The 20,540-nt window shown below is 42.6% G+C and overlaps 1 protein-coding gene and 1 non-coding gene across 3 annotated transcripts in view; one reads left to right on the top strand and one right to left on the bottom strand.

Moving 5' to 3' along the window:
- Positions 1 to 20,540, top strand: part of ARHGAP31 (Rho GTPase activating protein 31) — a 127,923-nt gene that overhangs the window by 42,245 nt on the left and 65,138 nt on the right. The gene's annotated exons all lie outside the window — the stretch shown is intronic.
- On the bottom strand, positions 6,623 to 6,729 carry LOC112439349 (U6 spliceosomal RNA). The gene has a single exon (XR_003027648.1). It is a non-coding gene; the product is annotated as a U6 spliceosomal RNA (small nuclear RNA).

Here is a 20,540-nt window from a genome sequence, read left to right on the forward strand (position 1 = left end):
ACTTGAGACAAATTATTTAATCTCTCTGAGCCTCAGTCTTACCAAAATTGAGATAATGTCTAGCTTCTAGAAAGTGCAAGAATCACAGGAGATAATGTACATAAAGTCTTTTTAAAAATAGCACTTATCACACTGTAGGAACTGACCACCATTTATGACATTGCCAGGACGCAAGCCAAGTTTTGGAGAACCCTAACCCCGGTCCTCAAAGTGGAGACATAAACTCCTATGGGATGGATGGGGTAGTGGGAGGATGGATGACTAGGCCAGGGCAGGCCAGGGGATGTCTGTGGAAATGCGTTCTCCTTGGTGAAACCAGTGGCGCTGTGAGAAACATAGGAAGAGAATGGTATTGGGGAGGAGAACACAGGCTTCCACAGGGATTTGGGGCCCAGTTAGGCGAAGAGGAGTATGTGGCAGCCACACAGCAGTGGGGGTCTGCACTCTGAGGAGGAGGGGCATTGGTCTGTGGCTGCAAGGTAAGATAGCCTTGGGGGCAGTGTCTCCACAGCTGTCAGAAGTTGTTCTGGTTTTGGGGTTGGAAAGAGCAACAGACATTTGTACCTAGGGATTGTTCATGGTTCATGAAGACAGCCAATCTGCAAATGGGCATCAACAGCTGCCCGAGTGCACAGGAAATCTAGATCCTGGGTTGAGTTTAAAAACGGATTCTGGCCAGGAGTGGTAGCTCAAGCCTGTAATCCCAGCATTTTGGGAGGCCAAGGTGGGCGGATCACTTGAGGTCAGGTGGTCGAGACCAGCCTAGACATCATGGTGAAATCCCCTCTCTACTAAAAATACAAAAAAATTAGCCAGGCGTGGTGGCAGGTGCCTACAATCCCAGCTACTCTGGAGGATGAGGCAGGAGGATCGCTTGAACCTGGGAGGTGGAGGTAGCAGTGAGCCAAGTTCACGCCATTGCACTCCAGCCTGGGTGACAAGAGTGAAACTTGGTCTCAAAAAAACAAAACAGAAATACTGGTTCTGAGTTAAGAAGTCTACAGAAGATTCATTTAACTATAAAAGGTTTTATTTCATATGAAATGGCTCTTGACTTCCTAAAATGGGTATCACTTTATTTTTTAAATTCTTAAAATTTCTTGTAAGTCCCAAATTAGACTTTTCTCTACATATAAGCAATTTACATCAGCCAGTCGCTAGATGGGCCATAGTGCAGATCTACACTGACCACGTCAGCAGGGATGTACCATCATGCAGCAGCGGGAGAGGGACACCTTGCATACCCAAAATAAGGGAATGTGTCGTCAGCAGAAAAGTTAAAAATGACAATAAAACCAAGAGTGGGTTTTGATCACCAAGCACTGATAATTCTAATATTGACAGTGATAAAATATTCCTCCCCACAAAATATTTTGTTGGTCTAAGTTCTAAACAATTGCTGCATTTACTGCTGGTTTTATTTTTAATTTTATTGAGATATAATTAACATACCACACAGCCACCTACTTAAAGTATACAAGTCAATAGTTTTAGTATAATCACAGAGCTACACAACAATGACCACAATCAATCTTACAACATTTGCATCACCCTCAAAAGAAACCTTATACCCATTAATAGCCATTTCCCATTGCCTCACCTTCCCACCTACTCTCCCAGCCCTAAGAAACCATGAATCTAGTTTCTATCTTTATAGATTTGTCTATGCTGGACACTTCATATGAATGGAATCATCTGGCTTTTTGTTTCTGGCTTCTTACATTTACAATATTTTCAAGGGATATCCACAGTAAAGCTTATGTTAGTACTTAAGTCCTTTTTATTACCTAATAATATTCTATTCTATAGATATACCACAGTTTATCCATTCATCAGTTGATGGACATTTGAATTGTTTCCACTTTTTGGCTGTTGTGAATAATGGTGCTGTGTCCAGAATTGGTGAGCTGTTGGTCTTGCTCACTTCAAGAATAAAGTCGCGGACCCTGGCAGTGAGTGTTAACAGTTCTTAGAGATGGTGTATCCGGAGTTTGTTCCTTCTGATGTTCGGACGTCTCCAGACTTGCTTCCTTCTGGTGGGTTCGTGGTCTCACAGACTTCAGGAGTGAAGCTGCAGACCTTTGCGTTGCGTGTTACAGTTCATAAAGTTGGCACGTCCAGAGTTATTCTTTCCTCCCGGTGGCTTCATGCTCTCGCTGACTTCAGGAGTGAAGCTACAGACCTTTGCGGTGAGTGTTACAGCTCATAAAGGCAGCACAGACCCAAAGAGTGACCAGCACCAACATTTACTGCAAAAAGCAAAAGAACAAAGCTTCCACGATACTGATGGGACCCAAGTGATTTGCCACTGCTGGTGCCAGTGGCCTGCTTTTATTCCCTTATTTGGCCCCACCAACATCCTGCTGATTGGTCCATTTTACAGAGAGCTGATTGGTCCGTTTTACAGAGTGCAGATTGGTCCGTTTTACAGAGTGCTGATTGGTCCGTTTTTACCGAGTGATGATTGGTGCGTTTACAAACCTTTAGCTAGACACAGAGCACTGACTGGTGCATTTACAATCCTTTAGCTAGACAGAAAATTTCTCCAAGTGCCCTACCAGATTAGCTAGACACAGAGCACTGATTGGTGTGTTTACAAACCTTTAGCTAGACACAGAGTGCTGATTGGTGCATTTACAATCCTTTAGCTAGACAGAAAAGTTCTCCAAGTCCCTCCCTGACCCAGAAGCCCAGCCGGCTTCACCTCTCAGTGCTATGAACATTTGGGTACAAGTTTGTATGCAGATATATGTTTTTATTCATTTAAGGTCTATATATGCCTAGGGCTGGAATTGCAGGATCATAGGGTAACACTGTGACACTGTATTGACATTTTGAGGGATGGTGAGTTTTAATAATATGTATGTGAATATATTTAGTATATTAGTACACTTTTATTATTTATCCTTTAATAAACATGGATTGGTACATTTTCATTCCTTGTCCTTTAATAAATATTGTATCAACATGGATGTTACTTGGAGAACTCCTACTCGTAGTGACATCCATGACCAGGTAACACAAGGGTGTTACATGGATGTTACTCCTAGTTGAGTCCCAACCCATGTCCACTAACACGTGGACTCAACTAAGTGTTCATTTAACAATTAGCTCATACTCATTTAAGTAGTTTGACCTTGTTTCAGGTGCAGTGTGTGTTTCTAGCTCCTGTGGTACTACATATTCCTGCATTTAATTGGTAGATGTGAAATAAACAAAAATAGCACAGTAAATACAGAAAGAATCGAACTTAAGTCATTATATGACCACTTGAGGTTTTTATTTGTGTTTTAAACTTAAAACAGTGACATAGGGTGCAGACTTCAAGGTATAATATTTTTGTTTCATAAGTACAAATTTTAGTTCATACGTGACATATTTTACTGAATTTTAATATCTTTAAAGTAGAATTCTTTTTTTTCATTGAAGCTCAGAATTCAAAGCTAAAAAAATAGAATTTTATTCAAGTTAAGCTTGGAAAGAGTTTTAGTTTTATTTTAAAACTAAAAAGCAAAATCAGAAAATACCAATGATTGCTGTTATTGCATTATACACTTATTACTGAACATAAATCCATTCTGTAGAGGAGAGTACCATTAAAAATCACCTGTTCCAGATGTCAGATATGCTAGGCCTGCCACTGTGTATGAACTTGTACAAGATGACCAAGTTATTTAGGAAATATTTCTTGCATTGAGTAAGCTTAAATTGACAGAAGAAAATGGAAACAGATTGGCAGAGTGGAAGGAATTCCTGGCTAAGTTACATGTTTAGGTTAGCAGTTCAGAGTCATGAATTACTTGGGTATATCAAGACTGAATGAGAAGTGGAAATTTGGGGAGTTTGAATAAGAAGGTAAACCTGGGCCTAGGTCTGGAGTAGGAAGCAATTTGAGATTCCCAAACAAGACAGCAACTTTCGTAGGGGAGAGCTAGAGTTTCATCATTTTGGCAGCAACACACAGCATGAGTGGGAACAACAGAAGACCACAATGAAAGGCGAATTATAAGGTTGGTCAATAATTTCAGGCATTAGCTAATGACATTCTCCTTGAGGGTAGCAGTTATGGAGAAGGAACAAATCAAAGAGATCTTATAAACAACACAGCAAAGATGTCTATTTTTCCCTAAGCTGACTATAAGTTTAATGCAATTCTTATCAAAATCCCAGCAAGGTTTTTTTTGTAGATATAGATTAAAAGCTTGTTCTAAAAAGGCCCTAAAATAGCTAGAACAGTCTTGAAAAAGAAAGATAAAGTGGGAAGAATCACTCTACCCAGTATTAAGGCCTAGTATATAGCTACAGTACAAAGGTGGTGTCCTATTAGCAGAAGAACACATAGATCAAAGTAACAGAATAGAGAATCCATTAACTCCCCCCGACCCGCCGCATCTCCGACCCCACACAAATACAACCAACCAACTTTTGACAGAGTTGGAGAAGCAATGCAATGAACGAAAAAGAGCATTTCCAAAAAATAGTGCTGGAACAACTAGACATTCCTAGGCCAAAAAAAATGAACCTTAATGTACACTTTACACCTTATATAAAAGTTAGCTCAAAAGAGATCACAGACTTAAATATAAAATGCAAGACTATAAAACTGTTAGAAAAAAAAATTAAGGAAAATCCTTGGAATCTGGGCCCAAGCAAAGAGTTCTTAGACTTGACACCAAAAGCATGACCCACAAAGGGAAAAATTGATCAACTGGACCTCATCAATGTTAAAAATGCACTCTGCAAAAGACCTTGTTAAGAAGTGAAACAATCAGATAGCGAGAGGAAGAAAATAGGTGCAAACTGCACATCCTAGTGCAAAAGCACTAGTATATGGAATATATTTAAAAACTTTCAAACCTCAGCAGTAAAAAACAAATAATCTAATTAGAAAATGTGCAAGACATAAGCAGACATTTTATCAAAGAAGATAGACAAATGGTAAGCACACAAAAAGATGTTCATCATCATCAGCCACTAGGGAAATGCAAATTAAAACCACAATGAGACACATGTCATTTGGTCATTTCTAATTTGGCTGGGCCACACATTTATGGCACACACGAAGGGTCTAGTGTCTAGAAATTAATAATTTATCCAGTAAAAGAGCTTAGCTGATGCCAATGGCTGTCTCTTAAAGTGACTTGTTCCCTTCTCGTTTTGTCATCAAGTGTTCTAATGGTATTCCTAAATTTGAAGATCCGCAAAGGTCTCCAGAGGTAGCTCTCCCAAATGCCACATCTAAGTCCAGCAGGATTTAGTGACCAATTAGATATAGGAGTAGCTCAAGTGTCTTTGAAAATTAGCACCCTTTGACCTTATGTGGGGCAGAGCCTGGGCCACTTGCCAACTGTGTGATGTGACAAGACACGTATTTCTTTGAGATTCAGTTTCCTCCTCTTAAAAGGAGAATGACAGTTCTTCCCTTACAAGGTCTTGTAAGAATTAGATCAAACACCATGGATATGAGGTACCCAGCCTAGTGCGCAGTGTGGCTGTGGGTGCCGTTTCCATACACAAGCCAAGGCTGTGGTCTCCAGGAAAGATTTAAGTGAGTCTCTTTCCGGAGTGATTTAATTTTGTTGACCATGTGGCTGAGAATATCTGAAAAAAATCCCAAATCTATTATTCTGTCTTGCTCTTCTCTTAAGTATGCTAATGTTTGTCCGAACACATATCTTGTTTTTTTCAAAACACAAGATCACTTTAACTATACCCGACTTCTTCCCGTGGTCATTCAGCTGGCCAGAGGAGCTGAGCAAATGCCTGCATGAGCTTTCCTTCAGTGTGTGCATGGGAAACATCATGGGATTTTTTTTCTCACTCAGCGGAGCCTGTACAGAGAAGGTACTCATAAATATTTGCTGAATGAAAAAAATGAATGAGTCTTGATGCTATAGAGGAGTTGGGAGTCAGGAGTCCCCATATATTCTCTTAGCCAGGAGGATATTTGGAGTCAAGGACAGCAGATAGTCAGGGAGGTAGGGCACATAGTTTAGTCTAGGTAGAGTTAGACAGATGGTCATAAAGGGGTGGGGAGGAGAGGGTGCATCCAACTGAGGAAGCCTGGAAAAGCTTCAGTGAGGACATGACATTCATGGTTGTCTTAAGCTGGCGTTGCTGTTGCTGATGATAATAATAATAGCAAACTAGTATGTAACACTTTTTATGTCAGGCACTGTTCTAAGTGCTTTCCACAGGTTAACTCATTTAATCTGCTCAGCAACTCTGTGAGGGAGTTACTATTATTCTCCTAATTTAACAGATGGGGAAGCTAAGGCACCAAGAGGTTAAGAAATTTGCTCAAGGTCACATAGCTTATAAGAAGAAAATCTCCCCAAAATTAGCGTTATGAACCCTTGAAATATGGTTCTAGGGAAGCCAAGGGAGTTCCATCTGCTCTGATAACAGTATGACTCCTATCTTCTTAAATATATATCTATAAACATGAGTAGTTGGACTTCACAGGGCTACTATATATACTCTTGTTGCACACTTAGAATGGTCGTAGTAACTGGCAGTAAAAAATGCATCACTGATACTATGTAACAACCAAAAATATGTGTGTAAGACATTCCTGCTACCTCTCAGGGGTCTGCCAGACATCCTCTCACTTTTTTTTTTTTTTAATATGGAACGCTTCGTGAAATTTCATGTCATCCTTGCGCAGGAGCCATGCTAATCTTCTCTGTATGGTTCCAATTTTAGTATATGCACTGCCCAAGTGAGCACACCTCTCACTTTCTGACATGAGACTTAGAAGTTCTGGACACTCCTAAAATGTTGATCAAAATCATAGCAGACCACAGGTCACAGCTTGTACCTAACCTGGTCCCCACCACTTTTTTATTAAGATCATGGTTGTTTTACTTGTTCATATTCATGGCCACATTCCTCAAAGTAGAGTCCCTCTCTGTTTCACAACCTGCTGTCCTGTGACTCTGTGTGTGTGTTTGTGTAACAGAATGTGTGTTATGGTTGTGTGAACTTTGAAAGAGCGGTTATAACCTAGGCCCCCCAGTGATTTTTTGTTAATGAGCCCTGCATCCTCATCCAGCTCTAGCAATGCTTTGCTAAAAACAGACTGAGGTCATTCATGTGTAAATGGAAATACACCAAGAAAAAAATTAATACCAAATGTACATCAAGATCAAAAGAAAAAATATATTTCTCAATGGAATACTCAGGGCTATGCAGAGACCATAGGTTACTCCTGCTTCACATATAACTGAAAGTCAGAGCATGTTTCAGTAAGGTTCTTAAAAAGGCTGGGACCAACTAGAGGCTGTGATTTGAGAATCCCACAAGGATGACTGCCCCCAAAACTGGCTGGATCCTGAATTACACAGGGAATATGTACCACCAAAAACTGTAATAAATGCCAAAAAAATAAGTAAGAGCCTCAAGGCCTATGGAACTCAGGGCCTAGAACCAAAACATTTTCATTTAAAGACAAATACAGGCCGGGTGCAGTGGCTCATGTGTGTATTCCCAGCGCTTGGGGAGGCCGAGGTGGGCGGATCACCTGAGGTTGGGAGTTCGAGACCAGCCTGACCAACATGGAGAAACCCCATCTCTACTAAAAATACGAAATTAGCGGGGCTTGCTGGTGCATGCCTGTAATCCCCACTACTCAGGAGGCTGAGGCAGGAGAATCGCTTGAACCCAGGATATGGAGGTTGCAGTGAGCCGAGATTATGCCATTGCACTCCAGCATGGGCAACAAGAGTGAAACTGTGTCTCAAAAAATAAATAAATAAAAAAGGACAAATACACACAATGTTATAATGAAATTAGCATCCATGAACTATTTGATCACAAATTATAATTTGATGAATTTTTCAAAATAAAAAATATATAAACATGTCAGAACAAATCATTCTCCTGATTATCATTGACAGGTGAGTCTACAGAAATAAATGTAGACCTTAGAATGACACATTCATTTGTACATTCAATCATGCATTCATCCAGGGAGTATTTATTGAGCTCCTAGTAGGTGCCAGGGGGAACTCTGAAAAAAGAGCAGTATAGAAAGCTGGTTAAGAGTGGGGTTGGGAGTCAGAGAGACTGGGCTTAAATACCTGCCCCACCACTTTACAAACTGAATGATGTTCAGCAAGGGAGTAAACTTCCCTCAGCCCCTGATTTCTCAGCTGTAAAATGAGGACTGTTAAACTTGCCTTGCAAGGTTGGATTGGATAAAGTAATATATGTGACATGCTTAGCCCAGTGCCTGGCCCACAGTAAATGTCTGAGGAAAAGGGAGGAGCCAGGGGAGGTGGTACTCTAACAATTCATACTTCCTAAACTCAGAGATATCCTGGCATCTTCCTCTTCGCTTTTCCAGAAGAGTGCTCCAAAGGTACATCCCCCTGCCCCAGCCCATCCACATATTCATACCATCAAAAATGTGGCTGGTAGTCAAGGAGCAGAGCCACCAGGAGGTTCATGCAGAGGCAGTCTTAGAAGACAAAGACACCTATGGGAAGGGAAAACCTGATGAGGATTTCAAGGCTGGCTTCTTCCTTGCTCTCCCTTTTCTCCCTGAGGCCAGGTGAGAAAACAGCTCCCCCTTATCTCTGTAGGACGAGGAGCTCAGGGACACTCCTGTACATCTAGAAGCCTCTTAACCCAATGGGAAGTTTGGCTCCCTGACACACTGACATCTGCTGCTGCCCATCTTTTCTCAGTTCCTCCTCCTGGTGGAAGAAGCTAAATCACGAGAGGTGTCCCACGAGTAGGCCTAAGGTTGGCCCTGGAGAGCAAATAGGAGTCAGAGAAAGATTTGTGGTTGTGGCTGTGTGAGTGTGATACTGAGAGGGAGCACTGCTGCTGGCCGGGGGCCGCAAAGAGTGGGAAAGGAACTCAGAGACAGAGTTGCCACATTCAGCAGATAAAAATATTAGACCCTGGACTAAAATTTGAATTTCAGATAAACAACAAATCATGTTTTAATCTATGTCCCATGCGATACTCGGGGCATACTGATACAAAAAATTATTCATTTATCTGAAATTCAAATTTAACTGGATGTTCTGTATTTTATCAGTCAACTCTAATCAGAAAGGGAGGAGGAGAACATCCACCATTTTCTCCGTGTTTCCGTCTGAAACCAGATAGGACACAGTATCTCTGAAGAGTCCACCCATTCTGCAAGTACACCCTCATATGGCTGAAGCCTGTATCCCAGTCTCTTTGAAGAGACATTGAGTCAAAGTCCCCACTGTGCAGGGCATGGTGCTGGGTGCTAGGAATACAGAGGTGTACAACAGCCCCTCACTTAAGGACCCACTCACTAATGGAGGACCAAAGCCCAATGGGACAGTAATCACAATTAAAATAACAATAGCAATTGTTAATATTTATTGAGAGCTTATTGGGCCACTGTTCCAAGCACTTCATAGATTATTTTATCTATGTTTTTGTTTTGTTTCATTTGTTTGTTTGTTTTGTTCTGTTGCCCAGGCTGGAATACAGTGGCGTGATCATGGCTCACGGCAGCCTCAACCTCCCCCCATCTCAGGTGATCCTTCCACCTCAGCCTCCTAAGTAGCTGAGACCACAAGCATGTACAACCACCCTGGCTAATTTTTACCACCCTATGAGGTAGATTGTATTATTAGCTTCAGTTTTCAAATAAGGAAACTGAACCTGGTAGGTTAGGTAACCAACCATAGTTTTTTTTACCCGAATTGAGATGTGTTTTGTTTATTTTTATTTCTAAGAGAAATTTCACTGCTGGTGGGATTTTTTTTTGCTGGTGGGATTTTTTTTTTCTTTTTTCTTTTTTTTTTTGAGGCAGAGTCTTTGCTCTGTCGCCCAGGCTGGAGTGCAGTGGCACAATCTCGGCTCACTACAAGCTCCGCCTCCCGGGTTCACGCCATTCTCTTGCTTCAGCCTCCTGAGTAACTGGGACTACAGGTGCCCGCCACCATGCCCGGCTAATTTTTTTGTATTTTTTAGTAGAGATGGGGATTCACCATGTTAGCCAGGATGGTCTCGATCTCCTGACCTCGTGATCCACCCACCTCGGCCTCCCAAAGTGCTAGGATTATAGGCGTGTGCCACCACGCCCGGACCAGTGGGATTTAAAAAAAATTTTTTAGAGATGTGTATTTAAGTGAAAGGGAGCACAATCCGTAACTACACAGAGCAGCAGGTATCCTCTGGAGCTGCCCCAGCACACTGGGGTTATGGCATTCTACTTACAGGAGGCATGCCTGGTCTCAATGGTAGAAAGTGGCAGTGGGAGGCTTTGAACCGAGGCAGAATGGCTCCAGAACTCATGCCCTTAATCAGGAACAGTAAGAGAGGAGACTGATCAACAGGCACTTCCTCCCATTGGATGCTAAGCTCCTGGGGATGGGGCCTCCTGTTTTGCTTCCCACTGTGTCCTTGGAACCTAGCACCCAGCACCCAGTACCCAAGCATAGAGTGGGTGCCAAAAAGCACTTGATGAGCAAAGGAAGCTGGGAAGCCTTTATGGAGAGGGTAGGATATGAGCAGAGCTTGAATAATGGAACGGACCTGTACAGGGACCCCTTTCTCTTCCTGGCTCTGTCCCTCTTCCCAGGTGCTTGAGGCAGGATCAGTGAGAGAGGGCCATTCAATGAGCTCTGTACATGACTGCAAACCAAATCTCTGGGACATAAAAAGGTGACACCTATTCTAGAAACTAAGTCATGAAGGGCTCTGTTAACCCTGACTTGACTCTTTTACATGGACACTCAGATGCTCACTGCCTGCCCTCTCCAGTGCAGATCCTATAGATTTAGAATCCGTCACATCTCCTGCATCCTGACCAGTTGACTGCCCTCTATTGGGTCCTGTAGCACCAGTGGTACTGTCTTCTGGATGAGCTGACCCCCAGGGAAGTCTCCTCAACTTCCATCTCCTTAACCAGCTCAGGACTGCTTTCCTCTGTGTTCCCACCAGGGGCCCTAGCCTGAGGCTACCCACTCCCAGCAGCTCTGACTGCACCCACAAAGCCTGCTACTTCCATCTCTTCAGTGAATTTAAGCCTACAACAATCTACTGCAAGCCTACACCCTCTTTAAACAGGAATCATGAGATCTTTAGAACAATAAACAAACCCCTCCTTCTTGCTGAGGATCAGCTACTCACTATTTAAGAAGAGAAAGCAAATTTACAGAAGGGGAGAGACAGCCTCTGGCAGCTGGCTGTCCCGTCTCTCCAGAAAGATATCATTAAACCCAGTGACTCCTGCCTGACAGCTGTAGAATGAACAAGGAAGGGTTCTCTCTGGCATTTTTGTTCCACCCACGATTTAACTGCATGTAATTGAACTAACTAGACTGTAAACTGAGTTTATGGGCAGTGTCTTATAAGTATAAGCTACTTCTTTGAATCCCAAAAGTCTAGCACAGTGTTTTACTTGTGGGAATCCAATAAACATAACTAATTTGAGCTGACTGCTAAGGGTGTGTCTAAGCTTAAATATTCTAAATTACTTCTGACACCAAAGTGCTAGTTAGTCTGGGGCAGAAAGAAGCCCAGGTACTTAAGCCCTAATCCTGAAAATCAGAGAAAAAAGGAAATCTTAATCACTTTTCAGATCACTCTGGTCCCCTTGTCTCAGTCTCTTTCCAACTCTAGGGCTTTGCCGCTGTCAAGCTGGGTGACCTTGGATAGGTCCCTAAACTTCGTGGGTTCTTAATTTCCTGGTGCTGAATCAGGCAGGTTCAATACAATGATCTGACGGTCTCTTCCAACTCTGACATTCCAGGATTCTGGTTGACCAAAAAGTGGAGAGCAGGGATAGAGTATGGAGTGAATACTTGGGGGTCGGGATGGTGTCGCTGGGAAGGAGAAAACAAATATAGATCTGGGAAGAGACAAAAAGCACTGCAGACTAGGGTACACTTTGTCATCCCTTCAAAGGCTCACTGTGCGCTCACTAAGATGGTGTCATCCGTCACATCCTACATGGTGTCCAGCTGATGCCCATGCACCTAGGCCCAGCCTTTTCTTCCACTCATTCCTCTATGTATGTGCTCTGCCTTCTTCCTGGCACTGCTTAAGGCACAAGGAAATTACCGGACTATAAACTGTGGCCAAGGGCAGTGTCTTGTAAGTTGAGTAAGACAGACATAGCTCTGCATACAGTTTACAGAATAGAGGAAAGGCAGATGTTTTAAAACAAAACAACTCAATTAAGTATTAATAGCGAACCCATTGATTTAAGACTGTATCAGGTATGCCCTACTCTTGGAAATCAGGGAAGGCTTCCCAGAGGAGGTGACCAGGAGATGGGTCACCCCATGCCTGGATCACTTCCCAGAGGGTCTTTCTGTCTCTACATGATCCTGACAGAGCTTTTAAAACACCAGTGTCTTCATGGAAGCTTTACAGTGGCCTCCTTGGGTACAAGCTCAAGTAGAGATTCAGTCTCCATTTGAAACCTCTTCCTGGCTGTTGCTCCCAGGACAAGCTGTTGTCCTTGGGTACCCAGAGTGCCCTGGATATATCTCTGACACCTTCTGTGTAGCCAAGAAAAGGGATTAGAATATGAGCCTTACCTTGTGAAAGCTCACCATCCCTGGGCTACCCTTGAATCAGATCTGACCACTGACATTTTCAGTAGCAAACAACTGAAAATTCTAATTCTGAAGCTCTTAAAGGGTGAGGAGAGAAAAAGTTAGAAATTAAAAGCAAAAGAGATCTGTTTGATATTCAGATTCTCTAATTCTAGAAATAAGAGTGTCTGTATGATAAACTAGCATTATCTTTGCTAGTTGTCTGTGTCTTTTATATCAGGGGTCCCCAAGCCCTGGGTTACAAACCAACACCTGTCCGTAACCTGTTAGGAACTGGGCTACACAGCAGGAGGTGACTGGCGGACGAGCCAGCAAAGCTGAGCTCCACCTCCTGTCAGATCAGTGGCATTAGATTTTTGTAGGAGCCTGAACACAATCATGAACTGCACAGGCAATGGATCTAGGTTGCAGGCTCCTTGTGAGAATCTAATGCCTGATGATCTGTCACTGCATATATTACATGTAATAACATATACGTGTATTTACATTACATATTACAATGTAATAATAATAGAAATAAAGTACACAATAAAGGTAATGTGCTTCAATCATCGCAAAACCATCCCCCTGACCCTGGTCCATGGAAAAATTGTCTTCCACGAAACCGGTCCCCGGTGCCAAAAAGGTTGGGGACCACTGCTTTATATATTATTTATGACTGCCTCCTCCTATAAGGAGGTGCCCACATATTTGACAGTAATCCTTTGTATCATCTTCATCATTGAGCCTTAATCCTAAAAAGAGTTGTCTCCTGGTACTCAAGGGGAATTGGTTCCAGGACCCCCATGGATACCAAAATCTATGGATTGTCAAGATCTTGATATAAAACGGTGTAGTATTTGCATGTAATCTATGCACATCCTCTCGTATACTTTAAATCATCTCTAGATTACTTATATCTAATACAACATAAATGCTATGTAAATAGTTGTTACACTGTATTGTTTAGGGAATAATGACAAGAGAAAAAGCCTGTACGTGTTCAGTACACACACAGCCATCCTTTTTTCTCTGAATATTTTCAATCCTCAGTTGGCTGAATCCAAGGATGCAGAACCCACAAATATGGGTGTCTGACTGTATATCTGGTGAAAATTACTTCTAAAGACAGTGCTGAGAGCAGAGGTATAAGAACTGTGAGTGAGAAGAGGAGTAAGCAGGTTTGGATAATCGCAATATCTGGCCTCTGAAATGAATGCTGGTTCCCCATAGGAGGCATTTCAGAGAATACTCAGTAATTTTTGAGCTGCAAAACTTCAGGATAAAAGCTTGAATATCATCACCCCTTGCTGTTTTAACAAACCACAAATTGCTACTATTTTTGCCTGATTTTATATAAGGAATAATATATTATCTATAAAGGTAAAAGTGTAGTCTCTCTGCAGAAAGCATATCTTTTTGTTGGGATCTGTCAGAGATATGGAGAGAAAATTGAGGAAAAGGCCAATGTGAGTCTTCAAAATACTTTACATCTTATCCCTCAAGTATATTCCCTGGAGCAAAACAGAAGTTCATAGAAATTCAAATATCTTGATTTGCACCATAAAATAGTGTCCAGAAACCTAGACACTGCAGCAGAGCTTGGTGTCCCATTTTTGGTGAGTTATTCTATTTGAGGTTACAGTAAAAGCCCTAGGGAGGACTTCTCTGGGCTGGGTTCTGAAGAACGCAGGAGAGAAGCATCATCTCCTGGGGACAATTTCCATCCTGGACGGAGAATGCAAAGGCAGAAGGGGTGTTCTGAAGAGAACTGTGGGGAGTTTACCTGATTAGAGAGGGTGATGTTGGGGGAGGGGTCACGAAGAACTTAGCATTCCTTGCTATAGACAAACAATTAGATCTGTGTTTTCAAAAGGTCATTGGAGCAGCTGGCAGGCAGCTGGATTGAAGAGATTCCTGGAGTCCTGATAACAATGGGTTGTCCCTCCTCCCTGACCTCTTCAATTGCCCCATGAGCCTCTCCCAAATTTAACAAACTATTTAAAGAAGATCTCCAAGTGTAGTCCTGAGAATTTGCAAGGGAATCTCCTGGAGTCTGCACTCTTCTTAAGCTCCTGGGAGGCCCTTTTGCTCAGAAATATATGAGAACCTCCAGGAGAATGGTTTCTGGGCAGGCTTCCCTGCTTCCATTTCCACGATTGAGAATGGTCATCTATTCAAGCCCTGAGTCTTGTGGTAAATTTTCTGTACATAGATGGATAATCTTAAAGCATGAACACCAAAGAGATTTCAGTGCTACTAGAAGGGGATGAGATTTGGTGATTTTTTTTCTTTTGCTCATCTTTATTTTTAACTTGCACTACTTGTAGAATAAGAAAACTGTTAACTAAAATAAATGTAATGAGCACTCTGCATTTGCAAACACTGAACAAGCTCATGGAAGAAATGAATTGCCTGAAAAGGGTTACAAACTGCAGGGAAGTGCCGTTGTTTTCAGCAGGAAAGAGAGGCCTGGTAACAACAGGAAGCGCTGGGAGGCCTCACTACCAAGGCTTCCAAGCAAAGCGGTTCTGGAAACAATGGCTGCCTGTGGCTCGGGAATATTGGGCAGGAAATGAAAGGATGCTGGTGTGGGGGCTGGGGCACAGCGAGGAACTGATAAGCTTTACCTGGCTGTTCTTCACATAGTCGTAGCTGGCCCAAGATGACGTCATTTTTTATAAATGTTCCCCATCTCCCGTCAGTAAAATTGATTTTAGAAAAATACAAAAACGAGAAGCCCCCATAGTGCCGTAGGTCTGGAAACCATTAGGAAGCTCTACAGCCTGGGAAACCAGAGGGTACAATAAGCAAAAGAAGGGATTTCTCACTCTTAGAGCATGGTGAGATCAGTGCGGAGAGGACCTTCAGATGAACTAGGCATCTTTTAGAGCTAAGTCCCTGGAGGATTCCAGCCTCCGTAAAAATAAAAATAGCCTTGGGGTTAAGGGGAGTCTAGCCATAGCAAAGGAGATATGTATAAACCTCTTGAGATTGAAGTTTATATTTTATTTAACAGAAATTTCCGTTTATACGGGTGGAGTGAGCTGGGGAACCATTAACAGTACAAATGAGAAACAAAAACAAAACAAACAAACAAAAAATTACCCTAATGTTTTGTCCTGAAAGACCTAGCTGTAAACCAGAGCTGGTAGGAGTCAGGACCTGAACACTGGCAGACAGAAACCGAATCTGCCTTCTTAATTTCCAGCCCAGCCTCTCCGCCCAGTGTCATCCAAGAAGCTGACAGATCCTGGAAGGAGGTTAGACCTGGAAGAAACACAAGGATCCAGAAATCATTTGGATCCAGAACTTGTTTCTAGCACAGATGAAAGTCTGAGGCTGGCAGTGGCTGATTTGCTGGAGGACATACAACTGGTTCATGTTGCTGTAACTGATGGGTACCCCAGCACCTACTGCCTGGAAGATACCTAGGGGAATTCAAAGAAGAGGAAAGTTACTCTCCTAAAAGGTCAAGAATCTCACACGTGTAGATTAGGGCAAGAATCCATGTTTCTTAATTTGTTATCTAAGTCCTTCTCTCTCATCAAGTTGCACTTAGTTGTGAAGTCAGTCTCTACCTTCTGCTGCTTTCTGGTCTTCCTCATTCTTGGTCTGTGACTTGGTTTCCCTAGTGTGGAGGTTATGCTTATAAAATGTACTGGAAAGTGCATGAATTTTGGATTCAAACAGACTTATAACTGCACCCCAGTTTGCCACTAGCTGTTTGAGCTTGGACAAGTTGTCTAACCATACAGAATGTTAGCTTCCCATCTGAAAATAGGAGTAGTAATGCCTTCTTCTCAGAGTTTTAAGAATTAAATGAAATAATGATGGTTAATTCATCCCCATAAGCACCCATGAGGTATGCAAGAAAAAAAGAAGAGGTGGCCTGGACACACTCAGAGTAGAAAAAAATTTACATTGTCCTCATTCTTAAGATGATCAGTGTTAGTGAAGCATACAGTTCAAGAAACAAGTTTGCTTCTCTCTCATTAATCTGCTCAGTTCACGACCTTCTTCTCCTGGGGCTCACTCTCAGGCACATACGGCCATTCTCTGTATCCATTAGCACTTAAGAGCCTCCACCAGTGGTATCCCAAGGAGCAGGTGGCAAGAAAGCTGCTCATCCAGTAAATAAAACCTTGATCAGGTGATTCCACTGATGTGTGCTTTATGCAGTTAAACTGAGGATTTAAATGATTTTAAATGAGTTGTTGTTGCCTAGGAATGTGCTGGGGATTGACTGAGATCTTTCTGTCCTCCATCAGCAGCCCCATGGAGTGAGTGATGTCTCCCCCTACAAATCTCCTAATAACAAAGCTTTCTCCACAGACAGTAGAAAGGATGAACCACATAAGCCTTTATCAATTACACAAAGCACAGCAGCTTCATCAATGGGACAAAACCCTTCTGTACAGTTTCTGTGTACAAGATGAATAGGGCCAGCTCTAAGACCAAGGTCACATGGGGATGTCTTGCAGGTTTGTTTTCTATGTTCACAGCATTTGAACCTTTTTCTCTAGTCAGCACCACCCTTCCTCAGCCACAACCACTCCCACCCTAAACACACACACCAGAGGCACCCTGTGGGAGTCCCTCTTAAGCTCTCCCCACTGGCTCATTCGCTACTGATGACATGTGGACCCAGACACTTTCATCACTCTCAACCAGTCTTTTATGTGTGAGTCAGATAGGCTCTTACCTTTCCTAAAGAAATTTCAGGCAACAGCTAGAGAAGAGTGAGTCCTCTCACTTCCCCTTTCGTTGACGAACCACGAGAGGTTGTCCCTTCTGACCCTAAAGGGACTCCTTATTTTTTTCTTTTTGTGGCAAGTCTTTTCTTCTAGATTACCTCCCCTCCCTCTTCCCACACACACACACAAAAGCCTATTTCTTTGAAGGGAAGAACTTCAGGGTTGGCCCTGATGAGGAAGCTGAAGGTCTAGTCCCAAAGCTGCCAGTATTGGACATTATTCTACAGGCAATGGGAAGCTATCGATTGTTTTGGTGTAGGGGAGCTTTATCATCAAGGTAGTGTTTTAGAAAGATTTATCTGGAAGTAGAGATCAAGATAGAATGCAATCTTCCCAGACAGTCAGTAAAAATGCCCCCAAGTTCCCTTATGTTTCTCTTCCACTGGACTGGTCTAGTCAGCATTCCTGGAATTCACCACATTATTTCTTGCCTTTCACCTTGTTTATACTATTCTCTGTTTCCTGCCCCAAAAGAAAGTGTATGACATTTACTAAGTACTTATTATATGCTAGGCACTTAGATGAGCGTTCTGCATGTATTGTAATGTATATTGCGTCACGTCAATTACATCATATGATAGCATCTCACATCATATCAAATCATTTCCTCTGCACCAGTGTCAGAGTTCTTATTGCAGCACCTTGACTGGTCGTTTATCCACTTAGCTCACAACATTGTGAGCCCCTGAGCATGAGGGTCCTGTCTCAGCACTCCCCAACGTGGTCCCTCTCAAGACAGCTGGCTCTCTAAAAACGCACACAATTTCCTGTTCTTGTTCAACATCTAAAAGCTCTGCCTGACTTCCCCACCAGCTGTAATCTTTTTACAAGAACTTTTGTTACAATTTTTGTGCCTGTCTAGGGCCCTTAGCATATTTTGTTTGATATGTTCATACTGGCCAAGTGACTTAATACCTTTGAGCTTCAGTTTCTTCATTTACAAAACAGAGATAAATACCTCCCTCATAAGGTGACTGTGAGGATTGCACTGGGTACAAATAATGGATAAGAAGTGTATAGCTAGGCTGGGCACGGTGGCTCACGCCTGTAAGCCCAGCACTTTGGGAGGCCGAGGCGGGTGGATCACGAGGTCAGGAGTTCAAGACCAGCCTGGCCAAGATGGTGAAACCCTGTCTCTACTAAAAATACAAAAAATTAGCTGGTCATGGTGGTATGGGCCTGTAATCCCAGCTGCTCCAGAGGCTGAGGCAGAGAATTGCTTAAACCTGGAAGGACGGAGGTTGCAGTGAGCCAAGATTGCACCACTGCACTCCAGCCTGGGTGACAGAGCAAGATTCCATCTCAAAAAAAAAAAAAAGTGTGTAGCTCAGGGACCACTGCATACTAGTTTCACAATAATTACCCATTCCCTTCTTGGCTTCTTGAAGGCAAAGATCTTATTACCTTTTGTTCCTCTAGATGGGCCCTCAGTGCATCTGCTTTGGTAGAAGGAGAATCGCTGTCATTGGGAAAGAGACAGCATTGACAGCAGAGACCTGAGGGCCCCGGCAGGGATAAGTCACAGAGTGGACCAGAGGAGGACCTGGACACCTCTGCAGGAAAGTGCTGGTTTGGCTTGGCATCTGAGAGCCTAAAAATGAGGAGGGCAGGGACCCCCAGCCGGGGAACCGGGCTCCAGGCTGCCTTGCTCAGCAGGATAGCAGAGCTAGTCCTCAGCCATCCCAGGCCAGCAGGTTGGGCAAATACTTCTGCTTCACAAGGGGTAATAACCTCAACAGGGTCACTGGAAAGGACTTCAGCAAACATTTAGAACTTGGGTCACTGATTTCAGAAGCCCCTCCATCTTCCTAAATGAAACTTGTTTTGTAAAATCCCATTTCTTTCTTTTAAAAAAAATGCTTTTACTATATCCCCTTCACAGAAAATTTAGAAAAGCAAAATTAAAAATAGAGAAAAGCAAAAAGCATTTATTTTCTACCACTTAGCAGTAACTACTATTAACATTTCAGTGTGTGTGTGTGGTTTGTGTGTGTGTGTGTGTGTGTGTGTGGTTTTTATGTGTGTGTTTGAGGCAGAGTTTCGCCCTTGTTGCCCAGGCTAAAGTGCAATGGCGCAATCTCAGCTCACTGCAACCTCCGCCTGCCTCCTGGGTTCAAGTGATTCTCCTGCCTCAGTCTCCCGAGTAGCTGGTATTACAGGCACCCGCCACCATGCCGGGCTAATTTTTTTTTTTTTTTTTTTGTATTTTTTAGCAGAGATGGAGTTTCACCATGTTGATCAGGCTGGTCTTGAACTCCTGACCTCAGGTGATCCACCTGCCATTGTGTGTCATTTTTTTATTATTTAATATACTGGGGAAGAGGTAGTTTTTAAAGAGACATTCTGTACTCTATATTTATATATAATTTTAATTTTTCAAACTTTTTTGCTATTTTTTTTTCAAAAGGAACTTAAAAATAGATATTAACCATGAGCTGTTGAACACTTAAAGATCAGACCTGTAGTGGTAGGATTTCAGGCATTTTGGCAGTCAACGGCAAGGAGCCAATCCACTCTCCTCAAATCACACCTCCAAAGTTGCCACTATAGGACCTGCCTTCCTGTTGGGGAGTGTTTGAACCATGGTAGGTGTAGCTTGGGGCTTTTTCTATTCTTCATCACTTGTGGTATCACAGAAAAAGCATGGGCTTTGGCAGCACACACACCTGGGTTTGGATCCCAACTCTGGCACTTCCTAGCTCCAGGCCATTGGGCAATTTATCTATTCTCTCTGAGAATCAACTTTCCTATTTTCAAAATGGAGATCATTTTGTCTGTTTCATGGGTTGTCTACAGTTATAGAATGGAGAATGCTATAAAACAAACAAACAAATAAAAACCCACCTAAAGCCATGCTTGACACTTAGTAACTATTTTCTTTGAGGAATCCAGATAGCAAAGGAGCACAGAAAATCCATCTGGAGAAAAATGACCAAGCTCCTGTTCAGGAAAACATTTTGAGTGCTTCTGTTTTCTTTCTTTTTTTTTTTTAATTTCTTTTTTTTTTATTATACTTTTAAGTTTTAGGGTACATGTGCACAACGTGCAGGTTTGTTACATAGGTATACATGTGCCATGTTGGTATGCTGCACTCATTAACTCGTCATTTGCATTAGGTATATCTCTAATGCTATCCCTCCCCCATCCCCCCATCCCACGACAGGCCCCGGTGTGTGATGTTCCCCTTCCTGTGTCCAAGTGTTCTCATTGTTCAATTCCCACCTATGAGTGAGAACATGTGGTGTTT

This window comes from Pan paniscus, chromosome 2 (genome assembly GCF_029289425.2).
Source record: "Pan paniscus chromosome 2, NHGRI_mPanPan1-v2.0_pri, whole genome shotgun sequence".
In the NCBI taxonomy this organism is placed as follows: Eukaryota; Metazoa; Chordata; class Mammalia; order Primates; family Hominidae; genus Pan; species Pan paniscus.